Raw genomic sequence first — 20737 nt, forward strand, 5'->3', positions numbered from 1 at the left:
GTGAGACTCGAACCGAGGGCGGAGTGCATTAGATGAAAGAAAAAACATTCGCCTTCTTGAACTACTTATCAGCCATAGAACAACATTTTCTCTCACAGTAAATCAGCATTAACCGGCTTATCAGCCGCAGAAATCATCGGCCGAATAGGCTGATTGAATATAAACATAGATGTAGATAATAGATAGAAGGGAAAATTTTTCCTACTCCCTGGCTAGGAGCAGTTACTCCCCGCTCTTAATTACACATTGACACACACATATACACCCGTGAAACGTTAGCGGGTTTAAAAAACAGACCCGTTAATTTGATATATATAGAAAGATCCACAAGCATCTCAGGCCAGAGCCCCACCCGATGCATTTCGCAGTCATCGCCGTCCTCTTCCCTTCCTCCTCTCTTCCACGGCCCCGTCGGAGATGTGAGCGCCGCCGTCGTCCAGCGGGCACGCCGGGCTGCGCGAGCCCACCGGTGTCCGAGCTCCGTCCCCGCCGCGCAGTTCCGTGCCGAAGTTTGTGCGCCATCCCGACGCTCTCACCCCACCGAACCGCGATGGCGGCGGCCCCGACCCTCCCGGTTGCGTTGACGGCCCTCCCCACGCGCACGGCACCGCCAGCCCGTGCGGTAGGCGTCCCTGGCGGCGGCGGCGGCCCGACCCGCATGGCGCCCCACGACAGCTTACAGATCTAGGTCAGTTGATCCGACGGCACTCCCCTGGCCTTGTGGATCCGGCGGCGCTCGTTCCACAACCGCAACCGGCGACGATGGAGGAGCCTGCATCTGGCCGGCGGCGGCGCCCATCTCCCACGGTGCCTCTCTCGATCTAGATCCAGGCATCAGTTATCCTTTTCTTTTCTCGCTATGCCTCCTTGACCCTGTGATGAATTCAAGATTCCATTTAGATTTTTAAGCATTGATTTTTTTCCACCATACGTTCCAGATCAGACTTCAACGTGAGACTACCGATCATCAGAGTTTCCATCCGCGTGAAGCTGCTCAAATCGGCATCTGCTGCCCGCCGTCGTTGTGGGATTTGGTTCGTGCAATCCTGCCCGCATGAGTTGTTGCTCCACCGGCGGCTCCATGCGGGATACGGTGCAGGCATAGGCAGTGAAAGCTGATTCAATTATCTCTGAATTTTTAGTACTGGCGATTTGATTTTGGCACGTGAGTATTACATTGGTGTAATTTTGTTGAGAAAAGTGTATACGCATACTCCCTTCTCACAAAAGTATGCACATATTTTTTTCAAAATAAGTATGAATACTGAAAGCATCTAGGCCCCTAGTTGGATTTCGGTGATTAATGTCAATACAAGATTACTTTGACTAACGTGTGTTTTGCAGAGGCAATTAAGTTAGGTCATTGTAATAGAGATCGATTGGGCAATCGAGGTTGTCATGCCCCTACGATGGAAATCGTTTCGGTTTTCAAAGGATGGACGACAAGGTTAAGGATAACTAGTTCTAAGTGTCGATTGGAGTTGGAGAGACACTTAGAGTAGTTTAGGACTTTGTTTTTTCCTTTGGCCGTACTATGAAGGGGGGTATGAACGAGTAGCTTGACCTAGTTGAGTCTAGTGAGTTAGGTGTGGTGCACACTTGTTAAAACTAGCTCTAGGTAGCTCCTATAAATGCCTAAGATCCGTTGGAGCAAACTTCATTCACATATGTTCGAAAGTTGAAAGTGAATGGAGGGTCAAACACTGACCGGACGCTGGCTCCGGTGCGACCGGACGCTGGCCGCAGGGTCCGGTCAGTTCGTTTGACTGAGGTGGTTAAGTCTGTTGTGACCGGACGCTGGAGGGTCGTGTGACCAGACGCTGAGAGCTAGCGTCCGGTCGACTCCAGTAAGGGTCCAGACTTGGGAAAGTGCGACCGGACGCGTCCGGTCAGTGCGACCGGACCCTGAGGGTTCAGCGTCCGGTCGAGTCCAGTAAGGTTCCAGTAAGGGTTTTATACGACCGGACGCGTCCGGTCAGTGCTGACCGGACCCTGCCAGCGTCCGGTCGACTCTTTAAATACTGGTTCGCGGGTAGAATTGACCGGAGCGTCCGGTCATCACGACCGGAGCGTCCGGTCACCCCGCAGAAGCTCATAACGGATAGTTTTTCAGGCTGCCTTATAAATAGAAGCTCCACTCGTGAGTGGAGCAACTTTTGCTCATTCCAACAGCTGAGAAACACGTTTGTGAGTGCCAAGAAGAGCAAGGTCCTAGTGAGGTGTTTGTGATTTGAGAATCCAAGAGAGTAGCCTCACTAGCAAATCAAGAGTAGCAAAGTGTGCATCCATCTTCTCATTAGGCTTCGCGTGGTCAAGTGAGAGTTCGTGCTTGTTACTCTTGGTGATCGCCATCACCTAGACGGCTTGGTGGTGATTGGGAGTTTGGTGTTCACCCGGCGGAGCTTGTGGGTGACCCAACTCAAGTTGTGAGCGGCTTTGGGTGATTCGCCGCGACGGAGTGTCGAAGAATCAACCCGTAAAGAGCACTTGATCCTTGCGCGGATCAAGGGGGAGCTACACCCTTGCGCGGGTGCTCCAACGAGGACTAGTGGAGAGTGGCGACTCTTCGATACCTCGGCAAAACATCGCCGCGTTCCTCTCTCTCCCTATTTACTTTGAGCACTTACTTTGAGTATTTACTTTGAGCAATTCAATACTTGTTTTACATCCATAGAATTGCTTGCTTGAGTAAGGTTGGAACATAGGTGGTGAGTTCGTTGTGCATTAGTTTGATAGAAACACTTTTCTAGGCACAAGGGGTTAATTGGGCTATCCGTAGGATTTGTTTATTGCAAGAGAATTTCGAATTAGCCCAATTCACCCCCCCTCTTGGGCATCTTGATCCTTTCAATTGGTATCAGAGCCTCGTGCTCACGTTTTTAAGCTTAATCGCTTAGAGCAAGATGTCTCACGGGGATGGACCTCCTCCTATCTTTGAGGGAGATGATTTTCCATATTGGAAAATCCGCATGGAGGCATACTTAGAAGCTCTAGATGTTGGAATTCTTAGAGCCGCCTCTCAAGGGTTCCCCGCACCTAGGAATGCCGCACAACTTCAAGGCGATGAAGTAAATTATGAGAAATGGAATGCAAAGGCTCGCAACACCATTTTTAGAGGCCTTTGCAAAGAGGTGTTCAATCGTGTAAGGAACCACAAAGACGCCCATGCTCTATGGTCGGACGTTTGTGCGCTCCATGAGGGAACCAAGAGTGAGCGTGAGGAACGCTATCATCTTGTGATTAAAAAGCTAAATTCTTTTGAGATGTTTCCCAAAGAAAGTGCTAATGAGATGTATTCTCGATTAAATGTTCTTATAGAGGAAGTCAATGGGCTTGGACTTACTCAAATGTCACCATCCGATGTTGTGAGAAAAATCTTGAGTGTCCTCCCCATTGATAAATATGGGCACATTGTGACCGTGCTACATCAAGGTGATCTTTCCACCGCTACACCGACACAAATCTTGGGAAAGATCAATGCTCATGAAATGTACATGCACATCACACCACAAGATGGCTCATCCTCTACAAAGAAGAAAGAGAAGGACTTAGCATTCAAAGCTAGCCAAGACAAGGGCAAAGCAAAACTTGAGTATGAGAGCTCAAGTGATGAAGATGATGAAGAAAGTCTTGCCCTCATGGTGAAGAAGACCACCAAGATGCTAAAAAGGCTAAATAAGAGTGGCATCAAGTTTGATGGCAAGAAGAAGAAGTTCTTCACAAGCTCAAGAAGAAAGCCAATCTCCGAGATGGATTGCTACAATTGTGGCGAACTTGGCCATCTAGCTCATCAATGCACAAAGCCCAAGAAAGACAAGTTCAAGAACAAGGGCAAGAAAGATGATTCAAGTGATGAAGATGAAAAGAAGAAGAACAAGCCATACAAGAAGAGAGATGGCAAAAAGAGGGACTTCTACAAGAAGAAGAAGAGTGGCAAGGCCTACATTGTCGGTGATTGGCTCACGGACATTGATTCATCAAGTGGATCATCCGATGATGAGAGTGACGATGAAAAGGTGGCCGCCATTGCTATTGATCTTGCATCTTCACCGCCACCATCGCCATCATCCTCTACACACCTATGCCTTATGGCCAAAGGTGAACGCAAGGTAACTAAGAGTGATGATAGTAGTGATGATGAACATGCTAGTGATGATGATAGTGATAGCGATGATGATGACTCACCTACATATGATGATCTTGTCAAAATACTAAGAAAATATACTAAGATCATTAGAAAGAGTAGAGCCACAAATGAAAAACTTGATGCTAAAAATGATTCACTCTTAGCTAAGTGTGATACATTAGAAAAGGCTAATGATGAGCTCAAAGAAACAAATGATTCTATATCATCCAAACTCAAGGAGCTCAAATCTTCTAAGAAAGAGCTTAAAGATAAAAATGATAAACTTGAGTGGGTGCACAATGAGCTTGTCACTAGTCACCATAAGCTAAAAGATGAATATACAACTCTAAAGATCAATTATGATACCCTTATTATTGCACAAGAATTCTTACCAAATGAGCCACATGATGCTACTAACCATGTTGTTAAGATTGATATAGCTACCTCATGTGATGATTTAATTGATGAAAGCATTGAGCATGGATCTAGTAGCAAGGGCAAGCAAGTGGTTGAGTGCAATGACTATGATGAGTTTGTCAAGCTCAAGAGTGACAATGAGAAGCTCATGAAAGATCTTGAAGAAATAAAAAGTCACAACACCATTGTGCTAGAAACTCTTGATCATGACAAAGAGGTGATCCTTGAGAATGAGAAGCTAAAAGAAGAAATCAAGAAACTCAAGGAGGAAAAGAACAATGATATTCTCAAAGAAGAGAACAAGAAGCTCAAGATGGAGAAAGAGCATCTCAAGGTGGGATTGAGCAAGTTTGCTAGAGGCAAGCATCTCCAAAGTGAGCTACTCATGAATACCGTCATGAAGATGGATAGAAGTGGCATTGGATACATGGCAAGTGTAGAGAAGAAGAAGGCTCAAGCTCAACACCAACAATCAAAGCCAAAGCCAAAGCCAAAGAGATGTTTTGAGTGTGGACAAGAAGGCCACTTTGCTCATGAGTGTCAAACTCCACCACCACAACCCTTGCCCAAGCATGCTAGACCCTTTGCTTTCAATGCCCACTACATGCTTAGAAAAGATTCGAGTGGAAAGATGAAAGTCATGTTCTTAGGTCCCCCCAACAAGAGTAGGCCTAAGAAAATTTGGGTGGCTAAGTCACTTGTTGAGAAGGTGAAGGGCCCTCAACAAGCTTGGATCCCTAAAGCTTGAATCTCTTGTGTGTAGGTGAACTACAAGACCGGTGGAAGTCATTGGGTTATTGATAGTGGTTGCACTCAACATATGACTGGTGATCCACGTATGTTCACCTCACTAGATGAAGAGGTAGATGGACAAGAGAAAATAACATTTGGAGATAATTCTAAGGGCAAGGTCAAAGGATTGGGCAAAGTGGCAATATCAAATGATCATTCCATCTCCAATGTGCTCTATGTTGCTTCATTGAGCTTCAACTTGCTATCCGTTGGGCAATTGTGTGATCTTGGCTTTCAATGCTTATTCACCGAGAAGGAGGTTGTTGTATCCAAGGTAGATGACAATCAAGTGATATTCAATGGATTTAGATACAACAATTTATATCTAGTTGACTTCACCTCCGAAGATGCAAACTTGAAGACTTGCCTATTCACCAAAACAACACTTGGGTGGCTATGGCATAGAAGACTTGCTCATGTTGGGATGAGCTCACTCAAGAAGCTTATGAAGAATGATTTGGTGAGAGGGTTGAAGGATGTGAAGTTTGAGAAGGACAAGCTTTGTAGTGCATGTCAAGCCGGCAAGCAAGTTGCAAACACTCATCCAACCAAAGCTTTCATGTCAACCACAAGAGTGCTAGAACTCCTACACATGGATTTATTTGGACCAACAACATACAAAAGTTTGGGAGGAAATCTCTATTGTCTTGTGATTGTGGATGACTATTCAAGATATACATGGGTGTTCTTCCTTCATGACAAATCCGAAGTTGCATCTTGTTTCAAGAAGTTTGCCAAGAGAGCTCAAAATGAATTTGAAGTGAAGCTCAAGAAGATAAGAAGTGACAATGGCAAAGAGTTTGACAACACAAACATAGAAGCTTATTGTGATGAAGTTGGAATCAAACATGAAGTCTCCGCAACCTATACTCCTCAACAAAATGGTGTAGTTGAGAGGAAGAACCGGACTTTGATCACTCTTGCAAGAACAATGCTAGATGAGTACAACACTCCCGAAGCTCTATGGGCGGAAGCAATCAACACCGCATGTTATGCATCCAACCGCCTATTTCTTCAAAAGTTCCTTGTCAAGACACCATATGAGTTGCTCAATGGGAAGAAGCCGGACGTCTCTTTCTTTAGGGTGTTTGGTTGCAAGTGCTACATCTACAAGAAGCGGCAACACCTAGGGAAGTTTCAAAGGCGTTGTGATATAGGTTTTCTTGTTGGTTACTCATTGAAGTCCAAAGCATATAGAGTATTTAATCATGCCACCGGCTTGGTTGAAGAAACATATGATGTGGAATTTGATGAATTTAATGGCTCCCAAGGAGCACATGAGAATCTTGATGATGTAGGTGATGAACCATTGAGGGAGGCTATGAAGAATATTCCGGTGGGAGACATCAAGCCAAAAGATGATGAAGATAATGCACAAGTCATTAATCAACCCTCTTCATCAAATGTACCACAAGATGGTGAAAAAGTTGGGAGAGTAGAAAATGAAGATACTCATATCTCCCATGAGCAAATGGTGGTACAAGCACAAGATGTTGATGCTCCACAACCTCCTCCTCAAGTGGTCAATAGAAGAAATACACCTCTCCTACAAGATCATCCATAAGATCTCATCATAGGGAGTCCAACAAAGGGGGTGATGACTCGATCTCAAAAACTTACCTCATTTATTGCTCATCACTCTTTTGTCTCTTGCTATGAGCCTACCAAGGTAGAAGATGCTCTTAAAGATCCGGATTGGATCAATGCCATGCATGAAGAGTTGAACAACTTCACTCGCAATGAAGTTTGGAATCTTGAAGAGCGACCAAAAGATGCAAGAGTCATTGGAACAAAGTGGGTGTTCCGCAACAAGCAAGATGATCAAGGTGTTGTTGTGAGGAACAAGGCAAGACTAGTGGCAAAGGGGTTCTCTCACGTTGAAGGTTTAGATTTTGGAGAAACCTTTGCACCGGTTGCAAGATTAGAAGCCATCCGTATCCTTCTTGCATATGCATCACATCATGAAATGAAACTATATCAAATGGATGTGAAAAGTGCATTCTTAAATGGCTTTATTAATGAACTAGTCTATGTTGATCAACCTCCCGGGTTTGAAGACCCTAGATATCCTAATCATGTTTATAGGTTGTCCAAGGCACTATATGGGCTTAAGCAAGCCCCAAGAGCTTGGTATGAGCGCCTTCGGGACTTCCTCATTGAGAAGGGCTTCACCATTGGGAAGGTCGACACCACACTATTCACCAAGAAGCTTGATGGGCATATCTTCATTTGTCAAGTATATGTTGATGATATCATCTTTGGATCATCAAATGAAGACTCATGCAAAGAATTTGGTGAATTGATGTCTAAGGAGTTCGAGATGTCAATGATTGGTGAGCTTACATTCTTTCTTGGTTTTCAAGTCAAGCAAATGAAAGAAGGCATATTCATCTCTCAAGAGAAATACACAAAAGATCTTCTCAAGAGATTCAAGATGGATGAATGTAAGCCAATCAAGACCCCAATGCCTACCAATGGACATCTCGACCTAGATGAGGGAGGTAACTCGGTTGATCAAACTCTCTACCGTTCTATGATTGGTAGCTTATTATATTTAACCGCATCTAGGCCCGACATCATGTTTAGTGTGTGTATGTGTGCTAGATTTCAAGCTAGTCCTAAGGAAACACATTTAATTGCCGTAAAAAGAATCCTTAGGTATCTTAAGCACACACCAAGCATTGGCCTTTGGTATCCCAAAGGAGCTTCATTTGAATTAATTGGCTATTCCGATTCGGACTACGCCGGATGCAAAGTTGATAGAAAGAGCACATCCGGAGGGTGCCATTTGCTTGGTAGATCACTTGTGTCTTGGTCCTCCAAGAAACAAAATAGTGTGGCTTTGTCCACCGCCGAAGCGGAATACATTGCCGCGGGTGCTTGTTGTGCACAAATATTATACATGAAACAAACTTTACTAGACTATGGAGTAGTTCTAAAGAAAGTACCTCTTTTGTGCGACAATGAAAGTGTGGTAAAACTTGCAAATAATCCGGTTCAACACTCTCGCACCAAGCATATAGATATCCGCCATCACTTTCTAAGAGATCATGTAGCTAAAAATGATATATCACTAGAAGGTGTAAGATCCGAAGATCAATTAGCGGATATCTTCACTAAACCGCTAGATGAAGCTATATTTTGTAGATTGCGGAACGAGCTCAATGTACTTGATTTTAGTAACTTCACAAAAAATTGAGCTTGTGTTGTCCCTTGCATTCATTGTAAAATACAACATGTTTAATTTGTGGCAATGCATATAGGGCTTGTCTAACATGGTTAAGATAACCGCCGAAAAGCGTGTGAAGAAGCTTAACCTTGGATCAAACTTGACAAGCAACTAGATTCACTTACAAGTATTACATATGCATGAATGTTGTTTTGTCATTTTGTTCCATTTGCCCTCTTGTTGCCTATTTTCTTAAAAAGAATTATAGCCTAAGGCAAAATATTTTGAAAAATATGAGGGTTTGAGAGAGGTCACTCACATCAGTCCCAATTGGTGTTTATTTGGATCTTATTCAAGTTGGGACTTGATTGGGAACAGGTAGCGCAAAGGTATGTTGAAGAATTGCTGGAAAAGGTGCACCGGACGCTTCACCGGACGCTGCTGTCCAGCGTCCGGTCAGTTCACAGGAGGTGAACTGCTGTTGAAGGAGTGACCGGACGCTGCGTCTATGCGTCCGGTCAGAAAGGGTCCAGCGTCCGGTCGATGAAGAAAGGGCAAGCTGTACTGACCGGACCCTGCCTGCGTCCGGTCATGGACCACCGGACGCGTCCGGTCGCGATTCCAGAGGATTTGGACCTCTCTGGAATCGACCGGACGCTGGGTGGTAGCGTCCGGTCGCTACCACCGGAGCGTCCGGTCAGTAGATCTCGCGCGTCTTAAGGACTCTTTTCCCGTTTCCTTCTCTGTCGCGTGTTGGGGGTTATATATCCGGGTCTCCTTTTCTTCTTTTGACCTCAGCCCGAGCCGCCGCCGTGCCCTAGCCCACGCGCCACCAAGCCACGCCGCCGCTGCCTCGCCAAGTCGCCGCCGCACCGTTGCGCCGCCGCCTCCTCGTGCCTCACCTCGCGCCCGCGCAGCCGTGCCCCAGCCCGAGCCACCGTCGCAGCCCAGCCACGCGCCACCTCTCCGGTCAGCCTGCGCCCGTGCCACCGTGCGCCTGACTAGCCGCGCCGTCGTGCCTTCGCCTCGCCGCGCCTCCACGCTCGGCCCCCGCTCGCCAGTCGCGCTCTAGCCGAGCCACCGCGCCAGCTCGCCTCTGCTGCACCTCGCCGGTCACCTCGCTGCCCAATCGTTGCCCAGGGCTATCCTCCCATTGATTGGTATGGCAATCTTTGTATTTCAATCTTGATCTCAATTGTGACCTAGATCAATTTCTAATCGCACTGATTCCCCTTTGCATTCAGGGCGTTTGACCTAACCCTAGCCCGGTTCCGTGAATCCCCCGCGTGATATCTTACCTCTTCTCGGTTCGCGTTTCGTCAGGTAGAAAGCCATACGATTCAATTTCGCATCTACATTGCTTTCTCTATTAGGATTTCGCATCTATTAGATATATGGTATTTATTTGTATATCCATCTATTCTATCGTGCAGCGAGTCGGTTCCGTTGTGTTTCGTCTGGCAGTTGGCAGTAAACTCGGAGCCAAGCTCGCGAGTAAGGATCGAGGCCAAGCCTCGAAAGCAGCAGTTTGACAGTTGATCTTCATCAGCGATAGTTCACCATCTTGTCAGTTCAGATGGCTCGCACCATGAATGTTGGTGGTGGTCCAGGTGATGATGATCGGAGGCCCCCGCCTCGACAGCCAGCCGGATCCAAAGGCAAGTCAACCAAGCAAGTAACATCCAAGAAGCGGAAGTACCCCGACGCCGAGACAGCGAGAGCAGCAGCTGTTGCAGAGGCCGCAGAGCGTGCCGAGAGAGGTGGTACCCGCAGCGGAGTTGTCATTGCAGATCAGCCAGTTTCACCCGCATTCAGAGCTGCGATTGAGGAGGCTGAGCGTCGTCATGGTAGTCTAGCTGGGACTGCCACGTTGGCAGGACGACGGGTTGCCATTGAGGAGGGTCCGTCAGCACAGGAGCAGCCCCCACCAGCAGAGCCTCAGCCAGCCCAGGAGACTCAGGAGAGTCAGGAGACCGAGCCGGCACCTCAGCTACGTCGCTCGAGTCGCACCAGTGCTGCAGTTCCACCGAGGCCAGTTACACGGCGCAGGGGTTCACGTCCCCCGCCCAGACCAGAGGGTCCGCCTCCAGTGGTACACCTCGACTTGAGGGCCGCTACAGCCAGGCAGGTTCAGCAGCTGCGGTTTGTTGAGTTTGAGGTATGGTTTCCTCCGAGGAGGGATGAGAGAGCAGCTGAGGGGTTCTACACGCCACTACATGAGGATTTCTACAATGCATATCTTAACAGTGGGGCAGTGTTCAGATCACAGAGGGTCTGTCAGATAGAGTCCATTGTGGCAGCAGCCGGAGAGGGCATTCGGCAATACTTGTCATATTTGCCAGGACTGTCAGATCTGATTGGACGGACAGGGATATATGTACCTTCTTGGGTCCGTCAGTTTTATGCCTCGCTCTATGTTGATCCTCATCACAGATTCATTCACTTTGCTTTCAACGGCAAAGACCACAGAGTGACTAATGGCAGAGCCAGGGAGATACTGAGACTACAGGAGCAGCCTGTAAAGATGCATGAGGTTTGCTATGGACAGCAGGGGCCTCCCAGGCGTCCTCATGGAGGGCGGGTGCCCCCTACAGACTTAGTGCGGCATTGCTTCAAGGAGCCGTTTGGTGAGGGGTCGAGCAGGAACCCCAGTGACTTGACTCCTACAGCGAGGATACTAGAGGCCATCATCAGGAGGACACTGCTTCCCAGGTTGGGATACAGGGAGGGCCTGACTCGCTTACAGCTCTGGCTTCTCAATGCCATCATGCAGATGACAGTGTTTGACATCTAGGACCTCCTTCTTTCTGAGATGGAGGATACTATAGCTGAGGGATTCAAGGGTCGTAGGCAGCTTCCCTATGCTCACTGGATCACCTTCCTCATTCGCAGAGTTGTGATGGATAAGCCCCCTGGCATGATGGATGAGTATACAGGTGCCACCACAGAGTTCCTAGCTTACAACCTGTCACAGCGGATCAGACACGCCACTCCTCAGGCACCCAGTCAGCCTAGCCGTCGCCCCGACGTGACAGAGTCTGCAGCTCAGCAGGATGAGATCATCAGAGGGATTGCAGCTACTGAGGAGGAGGAGCTAGAGGCACAGCAGGAGGTGAGCGAGTACAGTGATAGCTCCGACGACGACTACCAGCCTATACCTCAGATGCCTCCACACAGACACGATGCAGAGGCCGGTAGCTCCAGTTCTGCTCCACCTGCTCCACAGACTGACCCCGCTCTCATTGCTATTCTTGAGCGGATGCAGCAGGATCAGACACGACAGGCACAGGAGACAGCTGCCAACTTCGCACAGTTTCAGGCTCGTCAGGACGAGTTCCAGCGGCAGCAGCAGCTTCTTCAGCACCAGCAGCTACTAATGCAGCAGCAGCTTATGGGATTCATGCAGCATGTAGTGACAGCTATTGGGGTCCCAATGCCACAGCCTTCGCCCCAGCTTGCACAGCCTCCTACCACTTCGACGACTCCAGCAGTACAGCCCATCGGGCTTCAGAGTCAGGGACAGCCTCCAGTTCAGTACACGTCACCTCCAGTACAGGTGTCCCAGTGGTTAGCCTCACCGGGTGTTGCCCCGCAGTTCACGCCTTTTCAGACGGGCTTCACACCAGAGCAGTCTTCCTCGCTGTTCGTGCCTGAGTCGTCAGTCTCCAGGAGTCTTGGAGCATCATTCAGCGAGTTGACCGGCATGCCTACTCCGCCTCACATGCATACTGCCGGACCGTCTACAGCAGCTCCAGCTATCATGACCACTCAGAGGCTCCCCTCGTCTGTCGCCTCGTCAGATCCTACGACAGACTTACTTGCAGCGTCACAGGCAGCACCAGCCCCAGCTCAGACCCAGACCGCTTCAGCGACACTTCCTGCTTCAGAGGGTCAGTCAGTTCAGAGCTCAGGATCAGATGATGATGCCGCCCAGTTCCATCTTGCTCCATGTACTTCAGCGCCCGACTCGTCCGCTGCAGCCCCTCCGTTCGACCCTTAGGTTTTGGTGTTTGACGCCAAAGGGGGAGAGGGTTTGAGTATGTAGACTCAGGGGGAGCGAGTTTTAGGGGGGCTAGTTATCTAGTATTAGCTTATTATATACATTTGGAGTTTCATTTGTGTGATACACTATTACTTATGCATTCATGTGTTTACTTTCATGCATACTATTATATATATGTGATAGTGCTATCTACATGATTGTGATATTTGACATGTGTGATTTCTACTTTGCTTTATCTATATGTCATATCACTTGAGTAATGCTCATTTGCCCTTTGCTTCCGCGGTTATACTTCGAAGCAAATGAGCTTTGTAATTTGTACTCATGCTTAATTCATATCCTTTGAGTACATTGTGTTGGCTTGGGTCATATAAGCTTGACTAACTCTTTTGTTCTTATTGACAAAAGCTTATATGAACCAAGCCCGTCAAAAACCTCACTCCATAACATACTCGAGGTGGTATTGTCATCAATCACCAAAAAGGGGGAGATTGAAAGCATCTAGGCCCCTAGTTGGATTTCGGTGATTAATGTCAATACAAGATTACTTTGACTAACGTGTGTTTTGCAGAGGCAATTAAGTTAGGTCATTGTAATAGAGATCGATTGGGCAATCGAGGTTGTCATGCCCCTACGATGGAAATCGTTTCGGTTTTCAAAGGATGGACGACAAGGTTAAGGATAACTAGTTCTAAGTGTCGATTGGAGTTGGAGAGACACTTAGAGTAGTTTAGGACTTTGTTTTTTCCTTTGGCCGTACTATGAAGGGGGGTATGAACGAGTAGCTTGACCTAGTTGAGTCTAGTGAGTTAGGTGTGGTGCACACTTGTTAAAACTAGCTCTAGGTAGCTCCTATGAATGCCTAAAATCCGTTGGAGCAAACTTCATTCACATATGTTCGAAAGTTGAAAGTGAATGGAGGGTCAAACACTGACCGGACGCTGGCTCCGGTGCGACCGGACGCTGGCCGCAGGGTCCGGTCAGTTCGTTTGACTGAGGTGGTTAAGTCTGTTGTGACCGGACGCTGGAGGGTCGTGTGACCGGACGCTGAGAGCTAGCGTCCGGTCGACTCCAGTAAGGGTCCAGACTTGGGAAAGTGCGACCGGACGCGTCCGGTCAGTGCGACCGGACCCTGAGGGTTCAGCGTCCGGTCGAGTCCAGTAAGGTTCCAGTAAGGGTTTTATACGACCGGACGCGTCCGGTCAGTGCTGACCGGACCCTGCCAGCGTCCGGTCGACTCTTTAAATACTGGTTCGCGGGTAGAACTGACCGGAGCGTCCGGTCATCACGACCGGAGCGTCCGGTCACCCCGCAGAAGCTCATAACGGATAGTTTTTCAGGCTGCCTTATAAATAGAAGCTCCACTCGTGAGTGGAGCAACTTTTGCTCATTCCAACAGCTGAGAAACACGTTTGTGAGTGCCAAGAAGAGCAAGGTCCTAGTGAGGTGTTTGTGATTTGAGAATCCAAGAGAGTAGCCTCACTAGCAAATCAAGAGTAGCAAAGTGTGCATCCATCTTCTCATTAGGCTTCGCGTGGTCAAGTGAGAGTTCGTGCTTGTTACTCTTGGTGATCGCCATCACCTAGACGGCTTGGTGGTGATTGGGAGTTTGGTGTTCACCCGGCGGAGCTTGTGGGTGACCCAACTCAAGTTGTGAGCGGCTTTGGGTGATTCGCCGCGACGGAGTGTCGAAGAATCAACCCGTAAAGAGCACTTGATCCTTGCGCGGATCAAGGGGGAGCTACACCCTTGCGCGGGTGCTCCAACGAGGACTAGTGGAGAGTGGCGACTCTTCGATACCTCGGCAAAACATCGCCGCGTTCCTCTCTCTCCCTATTTACTTTGAGCACTTACTTTGAGTATTTACTTTGAGCAATTCAATACTTGTTTTACATCCATAGAATTGCTTGCTTGAGTAAGGTTGGAACATAGGTGGTGAGTTCGTTGTGCATTAGTTTGATAGAAACACTTTTCTAGGCACAAGGGGTTAATTGGGCTATCCGTAGGATTTGTTTATTGCAAGAGAATTTCGAATTAGCCCAATTCACCCCCCCTCTTGGGCATCTTGATCCTTTCAAATACATACTCTCGTTGTTTTATATATTTCCATACGTGAATATATGCACATACTCCGATCGTGTGGTTTAGTATGCACTTGTACTATCTAAATCTTTGCGTATGTTTGCAAGTATGTATAAATACTCTAATCCAAAAAGTATGTACACATACTCCATTCTTCTAAAAAAGTATGTACACATACTACATTCCAAAAAATATGTATAAATACTCTATCCTAAAAATTAAGTACAGATACTCTATTTTAAAAAGTACTATATATAAATACTATATTTTAAAGGAAGTACACGTACTCCAATCTGCTGTACCGATATTTTCTCGTTGGTGGCATTCAAATGTGCTATGCATGAAGCCGTCTTCCCTATTGGGTTTCCAGGAGTATAAAAAACTCACCCATAGATAGAAATATATTAGGTAAATAACGAATAATTCAACCAGTCGAAGCGGACGGAAATGGGCAAGCCGACCGGACCAGAGTTGCATTGCAGCAGCTGCCTGCGATTATTGTTGTCCTGTCGTGCTTAATTTTCAATTCAGTGAGGCGGATTAAACAAACGAAGCAGAGGATTAGGATTAGTGGTACTTGCGCTGCAGTCTGCACATTGCAGCTGCAAGATGGTCGCTGGTCAGCTCAACCTCCGTTCGAGCGACACAGCCAACTGGCGCGTGCTGTATTCCTGTGTCCTGTTACTGTACTGGGGCGCACCTGTCAGAGACCCACCGCGATTCCTGGTCCAGGAGCAGCAACAGCCAACAGGCCAACAACAGCCATTCAGCCAAGCCAAGCCAATCAATGGTCAAACGTCACGTGACTTTTGACCTGGCCTTCATTGCCGGCACGCGACCTCCTCCTCCTCCTCCTCCTGCCTGGCCAATACCATTCTGCCACCGTGTCGAAGGGGCCAACGCACTCAACAGCTCCATGTGTGGTCGTGATGCCCACGGTGACTGGTTTGCCCTTTTCCACCCAGATTTGCTCTCTGTCTCTCTCTCTCTCTCTCTCTCTGAAACGCTACATTGAAAAACAAATTACAAGAATTGGAAAAAGCATATGAATAGGATATAAATGCATATACAAAACAGAGTAATCAAAATTTAAAAAAATATAGGAATAAGTGTTTGAATCAATTTTAAGAGACAACGTACAAAACAAGAAACATGAGGTTTGAGTAGATGTTTTTCAAAAGTAATCAAATATATAAAGAAACATTTCTTCATGCATGCGGTTTTTGTGAATCAACAGACTTTACAGTGACTCAATCCAAAGGGGCTTAATTTCAATTGCACAGGTAAGTCTAAGATCTGACCAACACTTAGCCTAATAGTTTGTAGTCCTCCATACAATATAATAGAAAATTAGTGTCATTTTCTTCTTATACTATTCGAAAGTACACTCATATGGTGTTAATTTCGTAGCCATGAACAATATAGTATATCAGATATCAACATTCAAAGCCTGGTCTTGAAGACTACTGGAAGTTGAATTTCATATAACAATCTCAGACAATTAACTAGTACAATTAAAAGGGCACTTCATAAGAAATAATTCATTTTTTTAATAAAGTGAAACAATGGCAAAAATTTCATGTTGGTTCAACTAAAAAAAATAGACACCTGAAATATATGACAAGTGGAAGACTATAGAAGGCCAAACCATGTCCTGCGTTTTGAAAAGGGACACATATAAGTTAGCTATTTTTGTTAGGATATAAATCACAAAAAATAGTGTTTTAAAATGATGTACCGCAATGCATTCTATTAGTATCAAGGCACGCGAATTGAAGACGGTGCCGGTGATTTCACGGTGGCTCAGCATTTAAGAAATTTTGGGTTCTACGAGGAAGTAGTTGAGATAAGATTGCTTATTGATATGTATTGATCTTTATGATAAATAAAAACGATAATATTTATGTGAAAATTTTAATACTTGGTGATCAATAAAAAAAAAGGCGATGCTATGGTAAATCTTATTCTTGTTTGTTTTGATACAAATTTGTTTACGGTTGGATGATCCAAGCGCATCTTATAGTTTCGAAAGCATTATTATAGATTAGTACAGAAACTCATAAAACTACAATTCTCTTGCCACATTTGTCAAAATAATATTCCCTACTAAAGACATGTTAAGATCCTAAGAGCATCTCTAACAGACCCCTTCCTAAAAAACTACATGTATTAGGCGAGATATGACTTTTTTCTTACTCCAACATACCCCCTTTCCATCCCTCATTGTTGATTATCACCAAAAATCCACCCCCAGCTCACCTCAAATGGAGGAGGAGATGCAAGTCCCCATGTACATTTTCCAAATCCCAAGTGGCTCTTCTTTTCCTCCTGTCCTCACTCAGACATCTCCGCGGCACGTCCAAACATTGGTAGAGCATCATCGTCCGCCCACTGATGCGCTGCTAGGGCACCGTAAATGGAAAGCCCCGCCTACTACACTCCTTTATTGCATGGGTTGCTTCCACTCATGTAGCTCCCTCACACCTGTATTTCGACAAAAATCCATGGGATGCAATGGTCATGACGGAGGAAACAAGGGCTAACGTCCTCACTTTGTAGGCCACCAGCTTTGGAGGACGATGCCTCTTTGTCAGTGACTGCAAGATTAGAGACTCTATTGTCGTTGAGCACAAGCCGAAGGCTATAGGTGGCCTCTACGGTGTACTAGCTGTGATAGACGAGGAAGTAGCTTGGGGTTATCGAAGCTGAAGAAGCCAAATACAAGGGTGAGGAGCTCCTTCGGGAGGCCAACGATGTTGTCTTCCTTGGCGTCCTTGGTGATAGAGGCGAGGAGTTGTGTCCACATAGGGAACTTAGGGGGAGGGGCAGTGGAGCGGGACGTGGACAATGCTTGTGGACGAAGATAGTGGCGGGTCTGCTGAGGAAAGAGGAGGCAGATGTTGTTGAAAAATAAGGCATTTTCATATTTATTTTAATCCATAAAAATAACGCAATAAAAAGGAGAGTGAAGTCATGAATAAAAAGACAGAAACAATTCATGACAAATGTTAACATGATGATAAGACAAATTATAGAGCCGAAACATATGTGAAACATTGTTTTACATAGCTGAAGCATCACAGACATGATCGTTTTACATAGCTGAAGCATCACAGACATGATCACAAATATAAAAGATGTGTTCTCAAATATCAAGATCATGATGATCACAAAATTAAAAGGAACCAGAAAACCAGTACTAGCATAATCATCCAAATCAACCAAACAGAGCATGTTGAATATGAAAGCAGTATTGCCTAGGAACATCATAATATTGATAATGAAATTCAGAAGAGGGTGAAGGAGATTATACCCTGCGGCGGAGCCGCTCGCACCAGGAAAAGCCATGGTGGTGCTTTGCTGTTGTAGTCGTCCCGCTCGATGCAGTGCAGAAAAGGACGCCGTGAAGAGGCACCGCTACAGGTTCACCAGCGAGTAGTCGTGCCACCACCGACACTCCCCAAAAACGTAATCGCCCGTCTTCACCCGAGCAGGTGAAGCCCACGACGGAGACGCGTTCCGGAGGCCTACTCTTCCATCTCTGGTGCTCGCCGGAGGTGGAACGGGAAGAACTTGCGCTGCTGGAAAGTGGTGTACTTCACCAAGAGAGCTTAACCGAGAGGGGAGGATTTGTTTTATAGGCAGAGGCCAGAAGACGAGAAGTCGACGGCACCGAGGGGTCACATCTCCCTTCTGCGGTGGGAGAGACGGAGACGGAGAGCCAGAAGTCACGGGAGTTAACCTCCAATCAATTCGTCACAGGAAACGGAAACGGAGTTTCAAAAATAAAGGCCTCGCCCGCCCGTCCGCTCGCTCACCGCTGCCCGCCTGCCTGCCTGCCTGCCTCGCCTCGCCACGCCCACGCCCACGCCCACGCCCACGCGCACGGGCACGGGCTCGGGCCAGGCCGGGCGGCGGCTGCGGCGGCGCGCGCGCGCGTGTGGCATCCAGGTGATTCACTTTTACTTCTCAAATAGATCGATCAATGATCAAGTATTTAAGTAGAGTCGCCTCTCGATTAAATTCCCATATGGTATAAAACCATTAATGTACATGTACGGACCATAGAGTTTAATAGAGATATTAAATAAATGGGCCAAGCCCATAATATCTAACAATCCCCACCAAACTCTAGGGTACGCAGTTTGAAGTTCTCAGAACCACATTCCTTTTATATACCAGTGTTTCGATGGAGACTGTTAAGTTGAACATCCATCTAGAAAGCTAGCTACACTCATCCACAACTGAACAATGGACAGAACCTTGAATTGATAGTTTTGTGCGAGATGAGTTTCACATAGCCTCTTAACTGATATTAGGCTGCCAAGTACCTTCCCTCTGTTTTGAAACATATAAGTCACACTTCGAGGCCTTTTCATGAGCATCTAGAGATTACCCACATCTCATAGATTGTGACTAGCAATCGAGCTCATATAGGTGTGTTCCTTATAGGATGTTCTGTAGGACAACATCCCCGCTATACCAAGCCGCTCGGATCACATTAAGAACTTAATCATCCTGCCTAACAGTATTGGAGAGACGGTGCATCTCCAACGAACTGAGCTATAATCTAAGGGGTCTCTCCCTCAGTCAATCAACAGCTTGTTTCGCCATCCTAATTCACGGGATCTCCGATCACATAGGATAGGTTACCACTGTTGATGGCTCTATGTGGGTCTCAAACCCAGTTCCCTCGACGCACCTTCTATCACATTGCGTGATAGACCCTTAGTGAATTGATCTGCCAGATTATTTGATGTATGGACATAGTCCAATGCAATTACTCCGGAGTTTCTTAGTTTTCTGACAGTCTTCAAACATCTCTTCACATGCTTTGTGGACTTCATGTTATCCTTAGAACTGTTTACCTTAGTGATCACAGTTTGATTATCACAGTTCATGGAAATTGCTGGGATTGGTTTCTCAACAATCGGCAAATCCATCAGGAGATCACGGAGCCACTCTGCCTCAGCACTAGCGGTATCCAATGCGGTCAGTTCTGCTTCCATTGTAGACTTCGTTAAGATAGTCTGCTTGCAAGACTTCTAAGAAACAGCACCACCTCCAAGTAGAAACACGTATCCACTCGTGGCATACAGCTGATCCGCATCAGAAATCCAATTAGCATCACAATAACCCTCTAGTACCCTCGGATACCCGGAAAAGTGAATGCTGTAACTCATTGTCCCTTTCAAATAGCGCAGCACTCTCTCAAGAGCATTCCAGTGAGTATCTCCCGGATTTGACACAAACCGGCTCAGTTTGCTTACAGCGAACGAGATATCAGGCCTGGTTGCGCTAGCTAGGTACATAAGAGAACCAATTATCTATGAATATCTCAATTGGTCTCTTGCAATTCTGTGATTCTTCCTCAAATGAATACTTGGATCGTACGGAGTAGGAGCAGGCGTACACTCACTGTACCCAAATCGGTTCAAGACCTTTTCCACATAGTGAGACTGCATAAGAGTTACCCCACCATTTCCTTCCTCCCTTGAAAGCTTAATGTTGAGAATAACATCAGCCTCTCCCAAGTCTTTCATCTCAAAGTTACTCGACAAAAAATCTTTTACTTCTTTAATCACATTTAGATTGTTGCCAAATATTAATATATCATCCACATATAGGCATAGTATCACACCATCACCACCACCAAACCGATAATATACACATTTATCAGCTTCATTCACAACAAAGCCGGCTGATGTTAAAGTTTTATCAAACTTCTCATGCCACTACTTGGGGGCTTGCTTTAGGCCGTACAGGGACTTCAATAACTTACAAACTTTACCCTCTTGACCATTTGTAATAAACCCATCAGGCTGATCCATATAGATCTCTTCCTCAAGCTCTCCATTTAGGAAGGCTGTCTTAACGTCCATTTGATGAATGAGAAGACCATGTGAGGCAGCCAGGGATAGCAACACACGAATGGTCGTTAATCGAGCAACAGGTGAGTAAGTATCAAAGTAATCTTCACCTTCCTTCTGTGTATAACCCTTAGCAACAAGCCTAGCCTTGTACTTCTCAATTGTACCATCAGGCCTCAGCTTCTTTTTAAACACCCATTTGCAGCCCACAGGTTTGCAACCAAATGGATGGTCAACCACTTCCCACGTCCCATTGGACATAATGGAGTCCATCTCAC

Source organism: Miscanthus floridulus, chromosome 12 (genome assembly GCF_019320115.1).
Source record: "Miscanthus floridulus cultivar M001 chromosome 12, ASM1932011v1, whole genome shotgun sequence".
Classification (NCBI taxonomy): domain Eukaryota; kingdom Viridiplantae; phylum Streptophyta; class Magnoliopsida; order Poales; family Poaceae; genus Miscanthus; species Miscanthus floridulus.